Source organism: Monodon monoceros, unplaced genomic scaffold, assembly GCF_005190385.1.
Source record: "Monodon monoceros isolate NGI ecotype Baffin Bay Population unplaced genomic scaffold, NGI_Narwhal_1 Super_Scaffold_4, whole genome shotgun sequence".
Taxonomy (NCBI): domain Eukaryota; kingdom Metazoa; phylum Chordata; class Mammalia; order Artiodactyla; family Monodontidae; genus Monodon; species Monodon monoceros.
In genome coordinates, this window is record NW_021703781.1 from 24,542,434 (window position 1) to 24,557,777 (window position 15,344).

The following is a 15,344-nucleotide window of genomic DNA, read 5'->3' on the forward strand; positions in this document are numbered from 1 at the left end:
TCGTCATATCCACACATTTTATTGAAATTGATGGGAACAGTTAAAATATTTTAAGGTGTTCACTGTTATAGCTTATATAGCATCACTATATGATGTCATTATATGAGTCAGAGTTGAAGCAAAGGAGCAGAAACAGTAGAACCATACAGATGCAGATATAGGGACTTGTTACAAGGAATTGGCTTATACAGTTCTGGAGGCCGGCTGAGTTCAAAATCCATTCAGGAAGGGAAGATCAGGAGCAGGTTGAAGCCCTGTGGGTAGGGGCTTCCCTGGTGGTCCAGTGGTAAAGAACCCACCTTCCAATGCAGGGGACTCAGGTTCGATCCCTGGTCAGGGAACTAAGATCCCACACACCTCGGGGCAGCTAAGCCTGCGTGCCTCAACAAGAGAGCCCATGTGCCACAAACTACAAAGCGCATGCTTCCTGGAGTCTGCGTGCCACAACTAGAGAGAGAAAAAACCTGCACGCCACAACTAGAGAGAAGCCCACGTGCTGCAACTAGAGAGAAGCCTGCGTGCCACAGCGAAGACCCAGTATAGCCAAAAAAGTAAAAAAGAAAATAAATGGTATATAAGAAAAAAAATACCTATGGGTATATGTGTGATAGAGTCTCAGCTCAGGGAAGGCGTAGGCTCTCTTTTATAGGGGTCACCTAATTAAGTCAGGCCCACCTGGGATAATCTCCCTTTGATTAACTTAAAGTCAACTGATTACGGACTCTGATTTCATCTGCAGAATTCCATCCCAGCAGAAGCTAGAATAGGACTTGGTTGAATACCTGGGGAAGATAGCTCAGCCTAACCAAGCTGATATGTCAAAAAAAAGCCATCTTAATCATTTAGACATAATTTAAACAATAATTCTTATCTCAACTGTAATTCACAAAAATAGTTTCCCTGCAACTGGTAACCCTAATAATCATTTACAGTAGCGCCACTCACACTCAGAAAATAAGCTTTGTTGCTGGTCATAAAATAGAAGGGTTTCCTCAAGAGGCTATCTGAATCTATCCCTTCATTTTGCAGGTGTAAAATCTAAAGCCTAGAAAGGCTGTGAATTTTTTTTTTTTAATACTTGAAATATCTCATTTAGGGATATAATATTTTAGTTGAGTCAGTCTTTCACCTAAAGCTCTGCAAGGTTTATCTAAGAATATAGGTAGAACACTGAAAGCACTCCATTTTTAGTTCAATTAAACTAATTGCCACTTTGTAATGTTACTATGTATGAGAGATCCTCGTATGTAGAAATATGCTTCTTAGGGTGCACAACTGAAAATCTGGATATTTAACGAACTTTGTAGAGGTGGCTTTTATGAGAATGAATTTTGTCCTCTTTGGAGGATTAAAAACATGTTCTAAGAGATCTCAAAAGGATTAGTGACATAGTTTTACTGTTTCTCCATTGCCTTGCCTCCTACCTTTACCTTGTAATTTTTTATAAAGGAACCCTAGAATTTACCCTTTGATATTATGGTCTATAGCTTAGTTTAACTGAAATTTGGTTGTGAGTTTTTTTGTGCTTAATTGTTTATATTTGATGTTCTTGAGCATTTCCATAACCTCACCACTAAAGGTCTGTAAAAACCATTTATTAATTCAAAGAAGATTTAAATGTCTGCTGTGTACCTAACACTTCTCTTGATACAATGGTGAGCAGGATTGACAGTCTAGTAGGAAAGTGAGACAGGGAAACATCAGCATTAATTATGGAAAGTATCAGTACTGGGGAAATACAAGGACATGATTCATGGGGGAGTTTTTTTGTTTGTTTTTAATGGCCCACTGGCTGATGCATAATAGATGCTTAATAAATGCTTTTTGAATAATAAGTCCAAATGGCATTTTTAAAGGAATATAGACCTATTTTTTTAAAGTATATGTCTGTAGGGTACTTGACAAAGAACTAGGGTAATTGGAGCAGGTAGAAAAAGAATGAAGGGTTCTGTTTTCGGGATGATTCAAGGACTAGAGTATATTGGAATGCGTATAAATACACTTTCACTGATTAGCAGTTTGTTTCGTTTTCATAGTCTTAGTCTCCTTGTTCCTGACCCATAACCTTTGTTTTGAAATCAGTGCATCGGTTTGAACTAGTTGGAATTGCCAGTGACCAAGTGCATATAACATAACTATAAAATTGAAGTCCTTGTTATGTTGCTGCATCACTAATCCAGGCTTCTAGCTAAATGCCAGAATATAAATTAGATCTCTTATCAAATGTGGCACATAAAATTTTAGGATCCTTTTTAGTGTGGTACATGTGCTTTCAATAAATGCCTGCTTTGGCAAGAAATTAAATCAGCATTCTTTGTGTCAAGTACACTTGCATTATATTTTATGCTCTATAACTTTAAAACTGTCCTTACAAACCAGGTCAAGGGCAGAATTAAATTTGGTTTCTGGATTTTTTCTTTGTTTGGTTATGTTGTGTCGTGGGCATTGGCTTTATTCTGTTTTTTCACATCGAAGAAAATTCAGAATTCATAATACCATCTCTCCAAAAACTGATCTCCTGCCGTGCTGGCCCATTTCCAGTTTAAAAACCATTGAACTCTCTTTCTCCTCGCAGTCTCTTTGCACATGCTCTTACCTCTGTCTTCACCTATTTTTACCCCGTTATTTAGTATTATTCACCTAGCTAACTATTATTCATTCTTTAGGTGTCAACTTAAATATCATTCTCTTTAGAGATTCCTTCCTCATCCACACCACCAAATCTCAGGTCCCCCTTAATAGTCTCTTCTATATTACTAGTTCCTTAATAGTTCCTGGTACATAGTGAGTGCTTGGTAAGTGAAAGGATGGATTAATATATTGAGCACTTACTATATACTACTCACTGTATAAAATGCCCTCAAAGGGGACTTCCCTGGTGGTCCAGTGGCTAAGACTCCAAGCTCCCAGTGCAGGGGGCCCAGGTTCAATTCCTGGTCAGGAAACTAGATCCCACATGCTGCAACTAAAAGATCCCACACGGGGCAACGAAGATCCCGTGTGCCTCAACTAAGACTCGGAGCAGCCAAATAAATAATTTTTTTTTTTTTAATGCCCTCAAGAAACTTTCTTAAGTCTGAGTTCCAAAGGGCCATGTTACTTTGTAAATGATATTCTTAGTTTCACTTCAGGGGACAAAATTAGCAATTCTGAATGAAATAAGTATAAAAGGTATAAGAATGTACATTTATATAAATGCATGTATACATATGTCTGTGTATGGCATGTTGCAAAGAAATGTCATGAAGAACCTCAGGGTAAGATGGGAATAAAGACGCAGACCTACTTGAGGATATGGGGAGGGGGAAGGGTAAGCTGTGACAAAGTGAGAGAGTGGCATGGACATATATACACTACCAAACGTAAAATAGCTAGCTAGTGGGAAGCAGCCGCATAGCACAGGGAGATCAGTTCGGTGCTTTGTGACCACCTAGAGGGGTGGGATAGGGAGGGTGGGAGGGAGGGAGACTGAAGAGGGAAGAGATATGGGAACATATGTATATGTGTAGCTGATTCACTTTGTTATAAAGCAGAAACTAACACACCATTGTAAAGAAATTATACTCCAATAAAGATGTAAATAAAAAAAAAAGCAAAGTAAAGTGAGTATTTTACTGTGGTTGCTGTCAAGAAAACTTGAAAGCTACTACTTTAGTGGATACTGTTGTATAATAATTTCCTAACAATTACTTCTAGAAAAACCACCCATTTCACTTATCAACTTCCCCAAGCATCTCTCTGTTTCTACATCTTTGGCTTCTAACAGTTCTTTGCTTAGAGTCAAAAGCCAGAATCTCAGAAATCTCCCAGAAAAGGCTATTTAAATTAAGCCGATCAAGATTTGGAGGAAAGCCACTTGAAAAAAGAAAACACTATATTACATTTTACCTTTAATTTTCAAAACCTGAAAACCTTCTCAAGCCCAGGAAAACTAATGGTGTTTCATCTATTCTCTTTGATGGCCCATGTGCCCCAGTCCTGTGATTCTCTTAGAATTCTGTAATACTTTATACTTTTATGCTTTTGCTTTGTTTTTCTTCTCGGGATGCTCTTTCAAGGTCCAACACAGAAATCCTTTTTCTCTAACAAACCTTTCCTGACTAACCTTGTTCCATTTTTTTATAGCTCTTTGAATTTTCTCACCATTTTGGTATATTATTTCTCAACTTTTATATATTATACTATCATGTACTTGGTTATATGTACATTATTTTGTATTAGAAGTAGGCTTTTGTGTGTGTGTTTGTTTTGTTCTAGATCCCCAACCCTTAGCCCTTAAAGTTCAGTGGCTCTGCTCCTTCCCCGGCGTGAAAGTTTTAGCTAAGGCTGGTGACTTCAATAGCTTAGATCTAATTTTCTGTGTTGAATATTTTCTGTTGACCCTTCAAGGTTGACTTTTTACTCTCTTCCTTCCCTATTTTGTGCCCAAGGGCCCTTAGAAAATTGCTGAGTATGAATAGCATGGACAGAAAAGGTCCTTGTGAGGCCCTAAATTATTTAAAATATGGTTTTAAAAGGTCAGGTGAAAGTAAACAGGTTCAAAAATGGGGAGTTAGAGCCTGGAAGGTCAAATCATGGGTCTTAGAATTCAGCCTAGCTCCAGTACTGTAGTGCTCCAGGAACATTACTGGATCCTTCATATGGGCTTGTTGAGTTATCTCAACTAACTGAATGAGACAGTTAAAGATTTTAACAATTCAAGATTATGATACTGCTTATGATACGATTTTTAAACAAGTGGTCATATCAACAATAAAGCATAACTCTTAGGAAGGGGAACAGCGTAATAAGACGCCACTTGCAATTCTATTTTTCAGATAAATGAATACGATTAAAAATAAGATAGAATAAAAATTTTAGAAAACAGTTAAATAAAGTCCAAATTGGATGTGGAATAAAGGCCAAATTGATATTTTTCACTCATGTGGTGCATATTTCCATATTTCTAAAAATGTGGAAGAAGAACTTGGCATAAAGTTCTGCTGTAATAATTTCTGCTTCTTAAATGACAGGTGCCTCATCTTTTATTGTAGTATTAATTCAGAATCCTATCAAGTATGAAAATGCATAGTACAGAAGATAAATTTGCCTCAGAGTCATTACTGTACTGCATTCACTTTCAGCCTATTTCTATATCCTTCCTCTCTTTCACCTTCTGGCCTCCTTATGTCTTTATTTTCTCCTTCTTTTCGTTTTAACCACAATCACTTCTCTGTCAGATGGTTCTTGTTTCTACTTCTGAATACATTTAAATGCCATTTATAAAATCATAAATTCTTATTGAATTTATGTTTAAACCTAATGGGATTCAGCAGTAGTTTGAAATTGCAACATAATTATCAAATGTTGGTTTTAATATCAGTGGTGATTCACATTTTCCAACCTCCATGTTTTGCAGTTTGTTTTTCTTGGCAAGGGTTTGTTTTAAGTATACATGAATAACGCAAAAGGTTTCTTGAATTTTGGCTTTTAGCAAGGAGGAATGAATCCTTTACTGTCTTCTGAAAAGTTACTTTACCTTTTACAAAAAGGTATGAGCAGTAAATGACAGATATTTAAATCTCACTGATTTAGGCCAGTCATTTCTTAATAGAGCCTCTGGACTTCTTGCTTAAGGAACCCTCCCTGTGGTTGTTAGAGACCTTCCAAAAACTCATTTTTATGGTCACTGAATTTTAGACTTAGAAGGACTTTAGAAAGTGTTATAAGCCTCTCATTTGCAAGATGAGGAACCTGAGAAAGAGAGTTTATGTCTTGCCCAGAGTCACACTAGAGGTAAAGTAAGAGGCAAAGTAAGAACTAGAATCCAAGTTTCTTCATTTTAAGTGCAGGATTCTTTGATTTTATTTTATGGAGCATGGAAGGAAAGCCTAGAAAAGATTGTTTGCCTGAAATTCATTATATTGTGTTTATCTTATAACTTGTCATTTCTGTACTTTGCTCTTTGAGTTAAAATATTTTGTATTTATCACCTGTTTTCTGATCTGCCATCTAAAAATCTTCACTTGTCTTCCCTTTTACATGCAGTCTGTATATTGCTGCTAGATAAATTAATCTTTCTGAAATGTAGTCCTAATAAGGGTACCTACCCTCTCAGAAACCTTAATATCTCTCACCTTCTCCGTCTACCTACCACATAGTTAAATGAATTAAATCCAGTCTCCGAACTCATTACAGAGTAAATCTATCTTTAAAATCTTAGTGTTTTCCTGTCCTCTATTCATCCCTTATTGGACCGCTCGCTAGTCTCAGGACACACCTCTCATTTTCCATACCTCCCTGTCCTTCCCTATATACACGTTCACCTAAAATTTTACCTATCCTTTTATTGATAGACTTATATCAAATTCTGCTTCCGCCATAATGCCTTTTCTTTTGTTTTCTTTCCTTTTAACTTCCATTACAGCATACTGCACTCTGACTTTAATTTTTGCTTTCATCTTAATTCTTCTTTCCTTATTTTTGATTAATCAGATGAGTCTAGCACAGTGCCATGTAACTATGGAAATAAATGGTATCTAATATGTTCATTGGTTGCTAAAATTCTTGAAGCAGTTGGACAATGGTTATTGCTACCGCCTCCCTTTATTCCTACAACAGACAATCAAAAATCTATCCAGGTCATTACAACCAAGAGAAGTCCAACAACTCCCATGCCTATCCAGCACTCAATAGTATCTGACTAACATTATCATGGTAGTTACATTGAGGCTGGAGATATTCATCAATTATGAAATGCCTGTTCTGAACCTATTACAGTTACCAGATTTCACATTTTAGGCAATATCTATAGAATATCCAATGTATATGTTTTGCTTTGGGGACAAAGCAAAACATATACATTGGATATGTTGAGGGCTTATTTTTCTTACACAATTACACAGAAAATTATTTCATGTTCTGTGGCAACTATGTTCTCAGATGCTGTGTCCGATAATACACTGAGTTATTTAGGATGCTCCTGAAAAACCTTAAATAGAACTTGAGTATGTTAGTATTTTTTCATATGTGCAGTTTATGTAGTTTCTTTCTCAAGAATGTAGTTTTGCTTTTTGTGACTCTTGACTTCCCTTGCCATCCTTTCAAAAAAAGAGAAATAGATTGCCATCACCTATTAAATAGCAGAGGATAATGTAAAGGTAGCAGAGCAGGAAGAGAAGTTATTGATAACTGAAAATCTCTATAATAACAAAACCATTGTTAAGTGTTGGTTGTCCAGGTGAAGGTTAACCATGGTAGTGATACAGTGAATTATTCTGTTTGAAGTGGAAGTGGGAGATAAAGCAACACACTCCTAAATCCAGGCTCCTTGCCTTCATCCCTGCTACTGCTAATCCAATACTGCCTAATTACCAGACTCTGCTGGGTTGGTGAGCACGTCTCAGGCAGGCCCCTGTTGTGTCTGAACCATCTCTAATCTACTCTGGCTAATGAAGAATTGACTTTCCTTGTTTGTGAGGTGTAGTGCATGTTAATGAGAGGTGTAACTTAGATCATTCCTTTCACAACAAGGTTTTTAGGATTGTTACCATTGCTCCAGCTTTGTTTCCAAGGGATTTGCTATCTGACTCAGATCTTGTCCTTCAAACACTTAACACATAAGATCAATTTATATAATCTCTTCTTTTGAAACAAGAAAATTTAGCATTGGGTCTTGAGCTACACATGTATGGAGTGGTTTCTATAAGGATATGTGCACTGGCAGTGAAAAAATGACATATATTACAATGGAGGTATTAGCATTTATTTGCTAAAGAAAAAAAAAGTGTCATTTTAAAGTTTTGAAATGTACTATAATGGATTGTTGCTGTTTATAAGCTAATTTGACCTGTGTTTCTATCCCACATGCTATAAATTTTCTAATTACCATGTGTGTCAGCAAAATAAAATAGTAGCTTGTCATAAAATTGCTTAGTTGATAACTTACGAAGTCCTCAAACTGAGTTGAGACTTGCTATTTACCCATTATTTAATCCGTATGTAGGGGGTTGTTTTGTGGGTTTTGTTTAGTTATTTTTGTTGATTTTTCGCAATTCTTGCTACTTCTATCATAAATATTGGTGCTTATCTTTGTTGAGCTATATTATACCCTTTAATATCCAGTATCTGCCAGTGATGTCTAGAATGTATATATCTTTGAAAATATAGTTTAATATTTCAGAGTCAGTTATTCTTCCAGGAAAAACTATTTCCCTGATTATTTGTGTGATCCTTGGAAAAGAGACAAATGCCAAAATCCTTTATGGTAACTTCCCAAAACAGGAGAACTGCAGAAATGGCACGATATACGTATTGCGTGAATACTCTCACGAAACACATGAGGCTAGCAATTTACTAAGTTTTTAGCCAAATCTTAGATCCTGTTCTAGAAAAGCTCAATACACATGAGTAGAAAAATCTTTTACCTTTTAAAATAAGATTCTTTTAAATCAGTATAACTCATTTCAGCGCTCGTGTATTTAATTCATACTATGTGTCAGGCACAATTCTAAGATATGATATAAAACTTAGTTCTTATGAAACTTATAAGCTAGGGGAGAAAATAGACCACGTAAGTAAATTATAATGCAGTGGAAGAAATAAGGTAATAGAAGAATATACAGAGCACTGAGATCCCTAAAATAAGAGTATGAAGCACAACAAATCAAGTCATTGCTGATCTAATGCAGAGTTATTTCTTCTTTGCTTAATGTAGGTGAGTGCTTTGTCCTTATCATTTGGTAAATCAACAAGGATTTATTATCTGTTCTGGGCAGAGCAATATGTTAGATGTTTTGAGGATACAAAGTATAAAAGAGTTTCTTCACTAAGAGTTTATAATCTAGTAGGAGAGATAAGCTGTCTCTACAAATAACTATGTTTCCAGTCTGTACCTAACTGCCATAAAAGAAGCCTTTACAGGGCTTCCCTGGTGGCGCAGTGGTTGAGAGTCCACCTGCCAATGCAGGGGACGCGGGTTTGTGCCACGGTCCGGGAAGATCCCACATGCCGTGGAGTGGCTGGGCCCGTGAGCCATGGCCGCTGAGCCTGCGCGTCCGGAGCCTGTGCTCTGCAATGGGAGAGGTCACAACAGTGAGTGGCCCGTGTACCGCAAAAAAAAAAAAAAAAAAAGCCTTTACAAATTGAGCAAAACTCTTCTGCAATGCAGAAAGCCACTTCTGGAGGTGGGAAAGGAGAGACCATGAACAATTTAAGAAGGCTTCCATTAAGCAGAAGATGGCTGAACTAACCCTGGAGCGACTGGTAGTATTTTGACAAGGGTGGTTGAAGGGTATTCTAATTCATTTAGTGCCTACATGTGCAAGGTAGCATGAAGGCAAAAAAGCCTGGGGCATGTTCAGAGAATAGCAAGTATTCTAGTTTGAGTGACATCTGGTACATGTACAAGGGAATAGTAAAAGATCAGGCTAGAAATGAAAAGTAGGGGCACTTTATGGAGGACCTTTGAAAGTCAGGCTATGGAATTGGGACTTTTCTCAGGAAGTAGTAGGTAGCTTTTTGAACAAAGGCTAATCAGAGTTGATATTTAGGAAGGTGGATCTAATGGTTGGAATGTAAGGATACATTCAAACTGAGTGTGATTGGTACTAGAGACTGATTAAAACACTATAGCAATAATCTAGGCAAGAGGTAGTACAGGCCTGACCTAGTATTCTGTCAGTAAGAATGGAAACAAGACTAGATATTATAGGCCTTGTGCTTGTAAAATATACTTGGCAGAATTTGGAAGCTGTCAAGTGCAAAGCGACTCTGGAAGTGAGGCAGGATATCTGAGAATGATACCAAACGAAAGGAATAAAGGAAATTACCCCATAAAACTATAAAGAGAGAAAAGATTGAAAAGTTGATAGCTGAATTTCTAGATAAGACTATATAGGGCAGGTAATGAATGAGAAAGAAGATAAGCAACAGAAAGGTGAGAGAGAAAGGGAAAGATGATATGCAACAGAAAAGTAGGGAGGAGTGTTTCTAGGAGAGGATGGCAAAATTCAAACCCTAAAGCATCAAAAAAAGTCTCATTTTATTACCTATTATCCAGTGGAATTGGAAAAATCCAAACAAAAGGGCTTAAATGTGCAGGAGTAAGTGGGGGAAACTGACCAAAGACCTGAAGGAGGGAAAATATTTACTCAGGAAATGAACAGTAATTTGTGATGCAGAGAAATTTAGAGAGAGATTGAAATTACACCTCTGAAGGGATAGAAGGAAACGAGTACCCATTTTATTTCTTAAAATAATTATTCCTAAATTTTACACTATGCAGACACCCTTCATCCCTCTAGAAAAGTCATCAAGTCCTATTTGAAAAAGTCAAAAAGAAAGGCCAAGATTGGTGACCAATGGGAAAAGTTTCTAAAATGGATATAGGTAGAAGCCAGTTTGTAATACTATGTGCAATAAGTCAAAATTGCTTTTAACAAAATCCCATCTGTTAGCCCAATCACTTTATAATGTGCAGTACAATAAAAATGCCGGCACTGACCAGAGAGCAGACAGCAAAAGCAAGAAGAACTACAATCCTGCAGCCTGTGGAACAAAAACCACATTCACAGAAAGACAGACAAGGTGAAAAGGCAGAGGTACATCTATGTACCAGACGAAGGAACAAGATAAAACCCGAGGAAAACAGCTAAATGAAGTGGAGATAGGAAACCTTCCAGAAAAAGAATTCAGAATAACGATAGTGAAGATGATCCAGGACCTCAGAAAAAGAATGGAGGCAGAGATTGAGAAGATGCAAGAAATGTTTAACAAAGACCTAGAAGAATTAGAGAACAAACACCTAGAAGAATAAAAGAACTAACAGAGATGAACAATACAATAACTGAAAGGAAAAATACACTAGAAGGAATCAATAGCAGAATAACTGAGGCAGAAGAACGAATAAGTGACCTGCAAGACAGAATGGTGGAATTCACTGCTGCAGAACAAAATAAATAAAAAAGAGTGAAAAGAAATGAAGACAGCCTAAGAGACCTCTGGGACAACATTAAACGCAACAACATTCGCATGATAGGAGTCCGAGAAGCAGAAGAGAGAGAGAAAGGACCCAAGAAAATATTTGAAGAGATTATAGTCAAAAACTTCCCTAACATGGGAAAGGAAATAGCCACCCAAGTCCAGGAAGTGCAGAGAGTCCCAGGCAGGATAAACCCAAGGAGAAACACACCGAGACACATAGTAATCAAATTGACAAAAAGTAAAGACAAAGAAAAATTATTGAAAGCAATAAGGGAAAAACGACAAATAACATACAAGGGAACTCCCATAAGGTTAACAGCTGATTTCTCAACAGAAACTCTACAAGCCAGAAGGGAGTGGCATGATATATTTAAAGTGATGAAAGGGAAGAACCTACAACCAAGATTACTCTAAAGAAAGCTGGTGTAGCAATACTCATATCAGATAAAATAGACTTTAAAATAAAGAATGTTACAAGAGACAAGGAAGGACATTACATAATGATCAAGGGATCAATCCAAGAAGAAAATACAACAATTATAAGTATATATGCACCCAACATAGGAGTACCTCAAACATAAGGCAACTGCTAACAGCTATAAAAGAGGAAATCGACAGTAACACAGTAATAGTGGGGGACTTAAACACCTCACTTACACAAATGGACAGATCATCCAAACAGAAAATTAATAAGGAAATACAAACTTTACATGACACAATAGGCCAGATAGATTTAATTGATATTTATAGGACATTCCATCCAAAAACAGCAGAATTACACTTTCTTCTCAACTGCACATGGAACATTCTCCAGGATAGATCACATCTTGGGTCACAAATCAAGCCTCAGTAAATTTAAGAATATTGAAATCATATCAAGCATCTTATCTGACCACAATGCTATGAGATTAGAAATCAGTTACAGGGGAAAAAATGTAAAAAACACAACCACATGGAGGCTAAACAATATGTTACTAAATAACCAACAGATCACTGAAGAAATCAAAGAGGAAATCAAAAAATACCTAGAGACAAATGACAACAAAAACACAATCCAAAACCTATGGGATGCAACAAAAGCAGTTCTAAGAGGGAAGTTTATAGCAATACAAGCCTACCTCAAGAAACAAGAAAAATCTCAAATAAATAATCTAAACTTACACCTAAAGGAACTAGAGAAAGAAAAACAAATGAAACCCAAAGTTAGTAGAAGGAAAGAAATCATAAAGATCAGAGCAGAATTAAATGAAATAGAAACAAAGAAAACAATAGCAAAGATCAATAAAACTAAAAGCTTGTTCTTTGAGAAGATAAAAAAAAATTGATAAACCATTAGCCAGACTCATCAAGAAAAAGAGGGAGAGGACTCAAATCAATAAAATTAGAAATGAAAAAGGAGAAGTTACAACAGACACCGCAGAAATACAAAGTATCCTAAGAGACTACTACAAGCAACTCTATGCCAATGAAATGGACAAGCTGGAAGAAATGGACAAATTCTTAGAAAGGTATAACCTTCCAAGATTGAACCAGAAAGAAATAGAAAATATGAACAGACCGATCACAAGTAATGAAATTGAAACTGTGATTAAAAATCTTCCAACAAACAAAAGTCCAGGACCAGATGGCTTCACAGGTGAATTCTATGAAACATTTAGAGAAGAGCTAACACCCATCCTTCTCAAACTCTTCCAAAAAATTGCAGAGGAAGGAACACTCCCAAACTCATTCTGTGAGGCCACCATCACCCTGATACCAAAACCAGACTAAAAAAGATACTACAAAAAAAGGAAATTACAGACCAATATCACTGATGAATATAGATGCAAAAATCCTCAACAAAATACTAGCAAACAGAATCCAACAGCACATTAAAAGGATCATACACCATGATCAAGTGGAATTCATCCCACGGATGCAAAGATTCTTCAATATACACAAATCAATCAATGTGATACACTATATTAACAAATTAAAGAAGAAAAACCATATGATCATCTCAATAGATGCAGAAAAAGCTTTTGACAGAATTCGACACCCATTTATGATAAAAACTCTCCAGAAAGTGGGCATAGAGGGAACCTACCTCAACATAATAAAGGCCATATACAACAAACCCACAGTAAACATCATTCTCAATGGTGAAAAACTGAAGGCATTTCCTCTAAGATCAGGAACAAGACAAGGATGTCCACTCTTGCCACTGTTATTCAACATAGTTTTGGAAGTCCTAGCCATGGCAATCAGAGAAGAAAAAGAAATAAAAGGAATACAAGGGCTTCGCTGGTGGCGCAATGGTTGAGAGTCCGCCTGCCGATGCAGGGGATGCGGGTTTGTGCCCCAGTCTGGGAAGATCCCACATGCTGCGGAGCAGCTGGGCCCGTGAGCCATGGCCGCTGAGCCTGCGCGTCTGGAGCCTGTGCTCCGCAACAGGAGAGTCCACAACAGTGATAGGCCTGCCTACTGGAAAAAAAAAGCAACAACAACCCAATCCAAAAATGGGCAGAAGACCTAAATAGACTTTTCTCCTAGGAAGACATACAGATGGCCAGGAAGCACATGAAAAGCTGCTCAACATCACTAATTATTAGAGAAATGCAAATCAAAACTACAATGAGGTATCACCTCACACCAGTAAGAATGGGCATCATCAGAAAATCTACAAACAACAAATGCTGGAGAGGGTGTGGAGAAAGAAGAACACTCTTGCACTGTTGGTGGGAATGTAAATTGATGCAGCCACTGTGGAAAACAGCATGGTGGTTCCTTAAAAAACTAAAACTAGAATTACCATATGACCCAGCAATCCCCCACTGGGCATATACCCAGAGAAAACCATAATTCAGAAAGACACATGCACCCCAATGTTCATGGCAGGACTATTTACAATAGCCAGGTCATGGAAGCAACCTAAATGCCCATCGAAAGACAAATGGATAAAGAAGATGGGGTACATATGTACAATGGAATATTGCTCAGCCATAAAAAGGAACGAATTTGGATCATTTGTAGAGACGTGGATGGATCTACAGACTGTCATACAGAGTGAAGTAAGTCAGAAAGAGAAAAACAAATATCCTATATTAACGCACATATGTGGAACCCAGAAAAATGGTACAGATGAACCAGTTTGCAGGGCAGAAATAGAGAAACAGATGTAGAAAACAAATGTATGGACACCAAGGGGGGAAATGATGGCGTGGGAGGCTGATGAATTGGGAGATTGGGATTGATATATATACACTAATATGTATAAAATGGATAACTAATAACCTGCTGTATAAAAAAGTAAATAAAATTGAATTTAAAAATTAAAAAAAAAATGTCAGCACTTCATTACTACCTCTGTGCTGAATTACCTTCATTTCCCAGCATTTTGTTAATATGTAATGAAAACTCATACTTTGTTACAGAGACAGCAAAACACACAGGGAAGCACTAGGATTAGAAAATGTGTTATCTCAGATTCTGACAAAAGGTTTGTGAGGAACAAAGCGGGGGGGGCGGGTATTCCCTGGCGGTTCAGTTGTTAGGACTCTGTGCTTCCACTACAAGGGGCCTGGGTTTGATCCCTGGTCAGGGAACTAATCCTGCAAGCTGTGTGATGTGACCAAAAGAAGAAAAAGAAAACAAATAATGTTTGTGAGGTAGAAAGATAGACATTTCTTGAGTCTAGTTTGTAGACTAATGATTGGCTCCCACTTCATAATCAAATGCAGTACTAGCATTTCAAAAATATCTTTTTAAACCTATTTATCATAGAGGAAGGATTGGTGAATTATGCCTTCAATTAATCCTTTATGGAGGGCCTGCTACATGCTCTGTTGGGTGTTTTCTATCATCTTTCTGTGATTATTTTTTTAGTAGCCTGACATTTGGCTGATTTGTTTTTCATGCACATTAGATTTTTTTTCCTTTGACTTCTTTGTAGTTTCATTTTTGGTGTAGGTTTTGTTTTTTTTTCCTTTCCTTGAGAGACCTGTATTCATTGTTACTGCCATGGCCATCTTTGTTACTTCCTACTGACCATTGTGAAAATTCTAAGTTTGTCTGTGTTGGACTTGTTTCTAAGACATAAGTATTACAATACACTCTGCGCATAATTATTGTGAGTCACCTAGTAAGAAGGAAGAAAATAATACTGGTTATTGGTGATACTTGTATGGAATGTGTTATGTACATATCCATAGGTTAAAAATTCTGACCTGAGGAGGAAGAGGAACTGCCTTTCCTGCCCCCAGCCCCCCTTCCCCACTAGAGGTAGGAAACTAGATGCTTCTCTGTTTTTTACTATATTTTGTTATGCTAATAAGTCACAGTGTAGTCCTATAAGTTTCTTTCTTAATTTAATTCAGTAATATTTTGGGTTGTGAATGTTACTG

General features: G+C 37.0%; 1 protein-coding gene across 8 annotated transcripts in view; it reads left to right on the plus strand.

Moving 5' to 3' along the window:
• Nucleotides 1-15,344, plus strand: part of ADK (adenosine kinase) — a 488,464-nt gene that overhangs the window by 377,773 nt on the left and 95,347 nt on the right. The gene's annotated exons all lie outside the window — the stretch shown is intronic.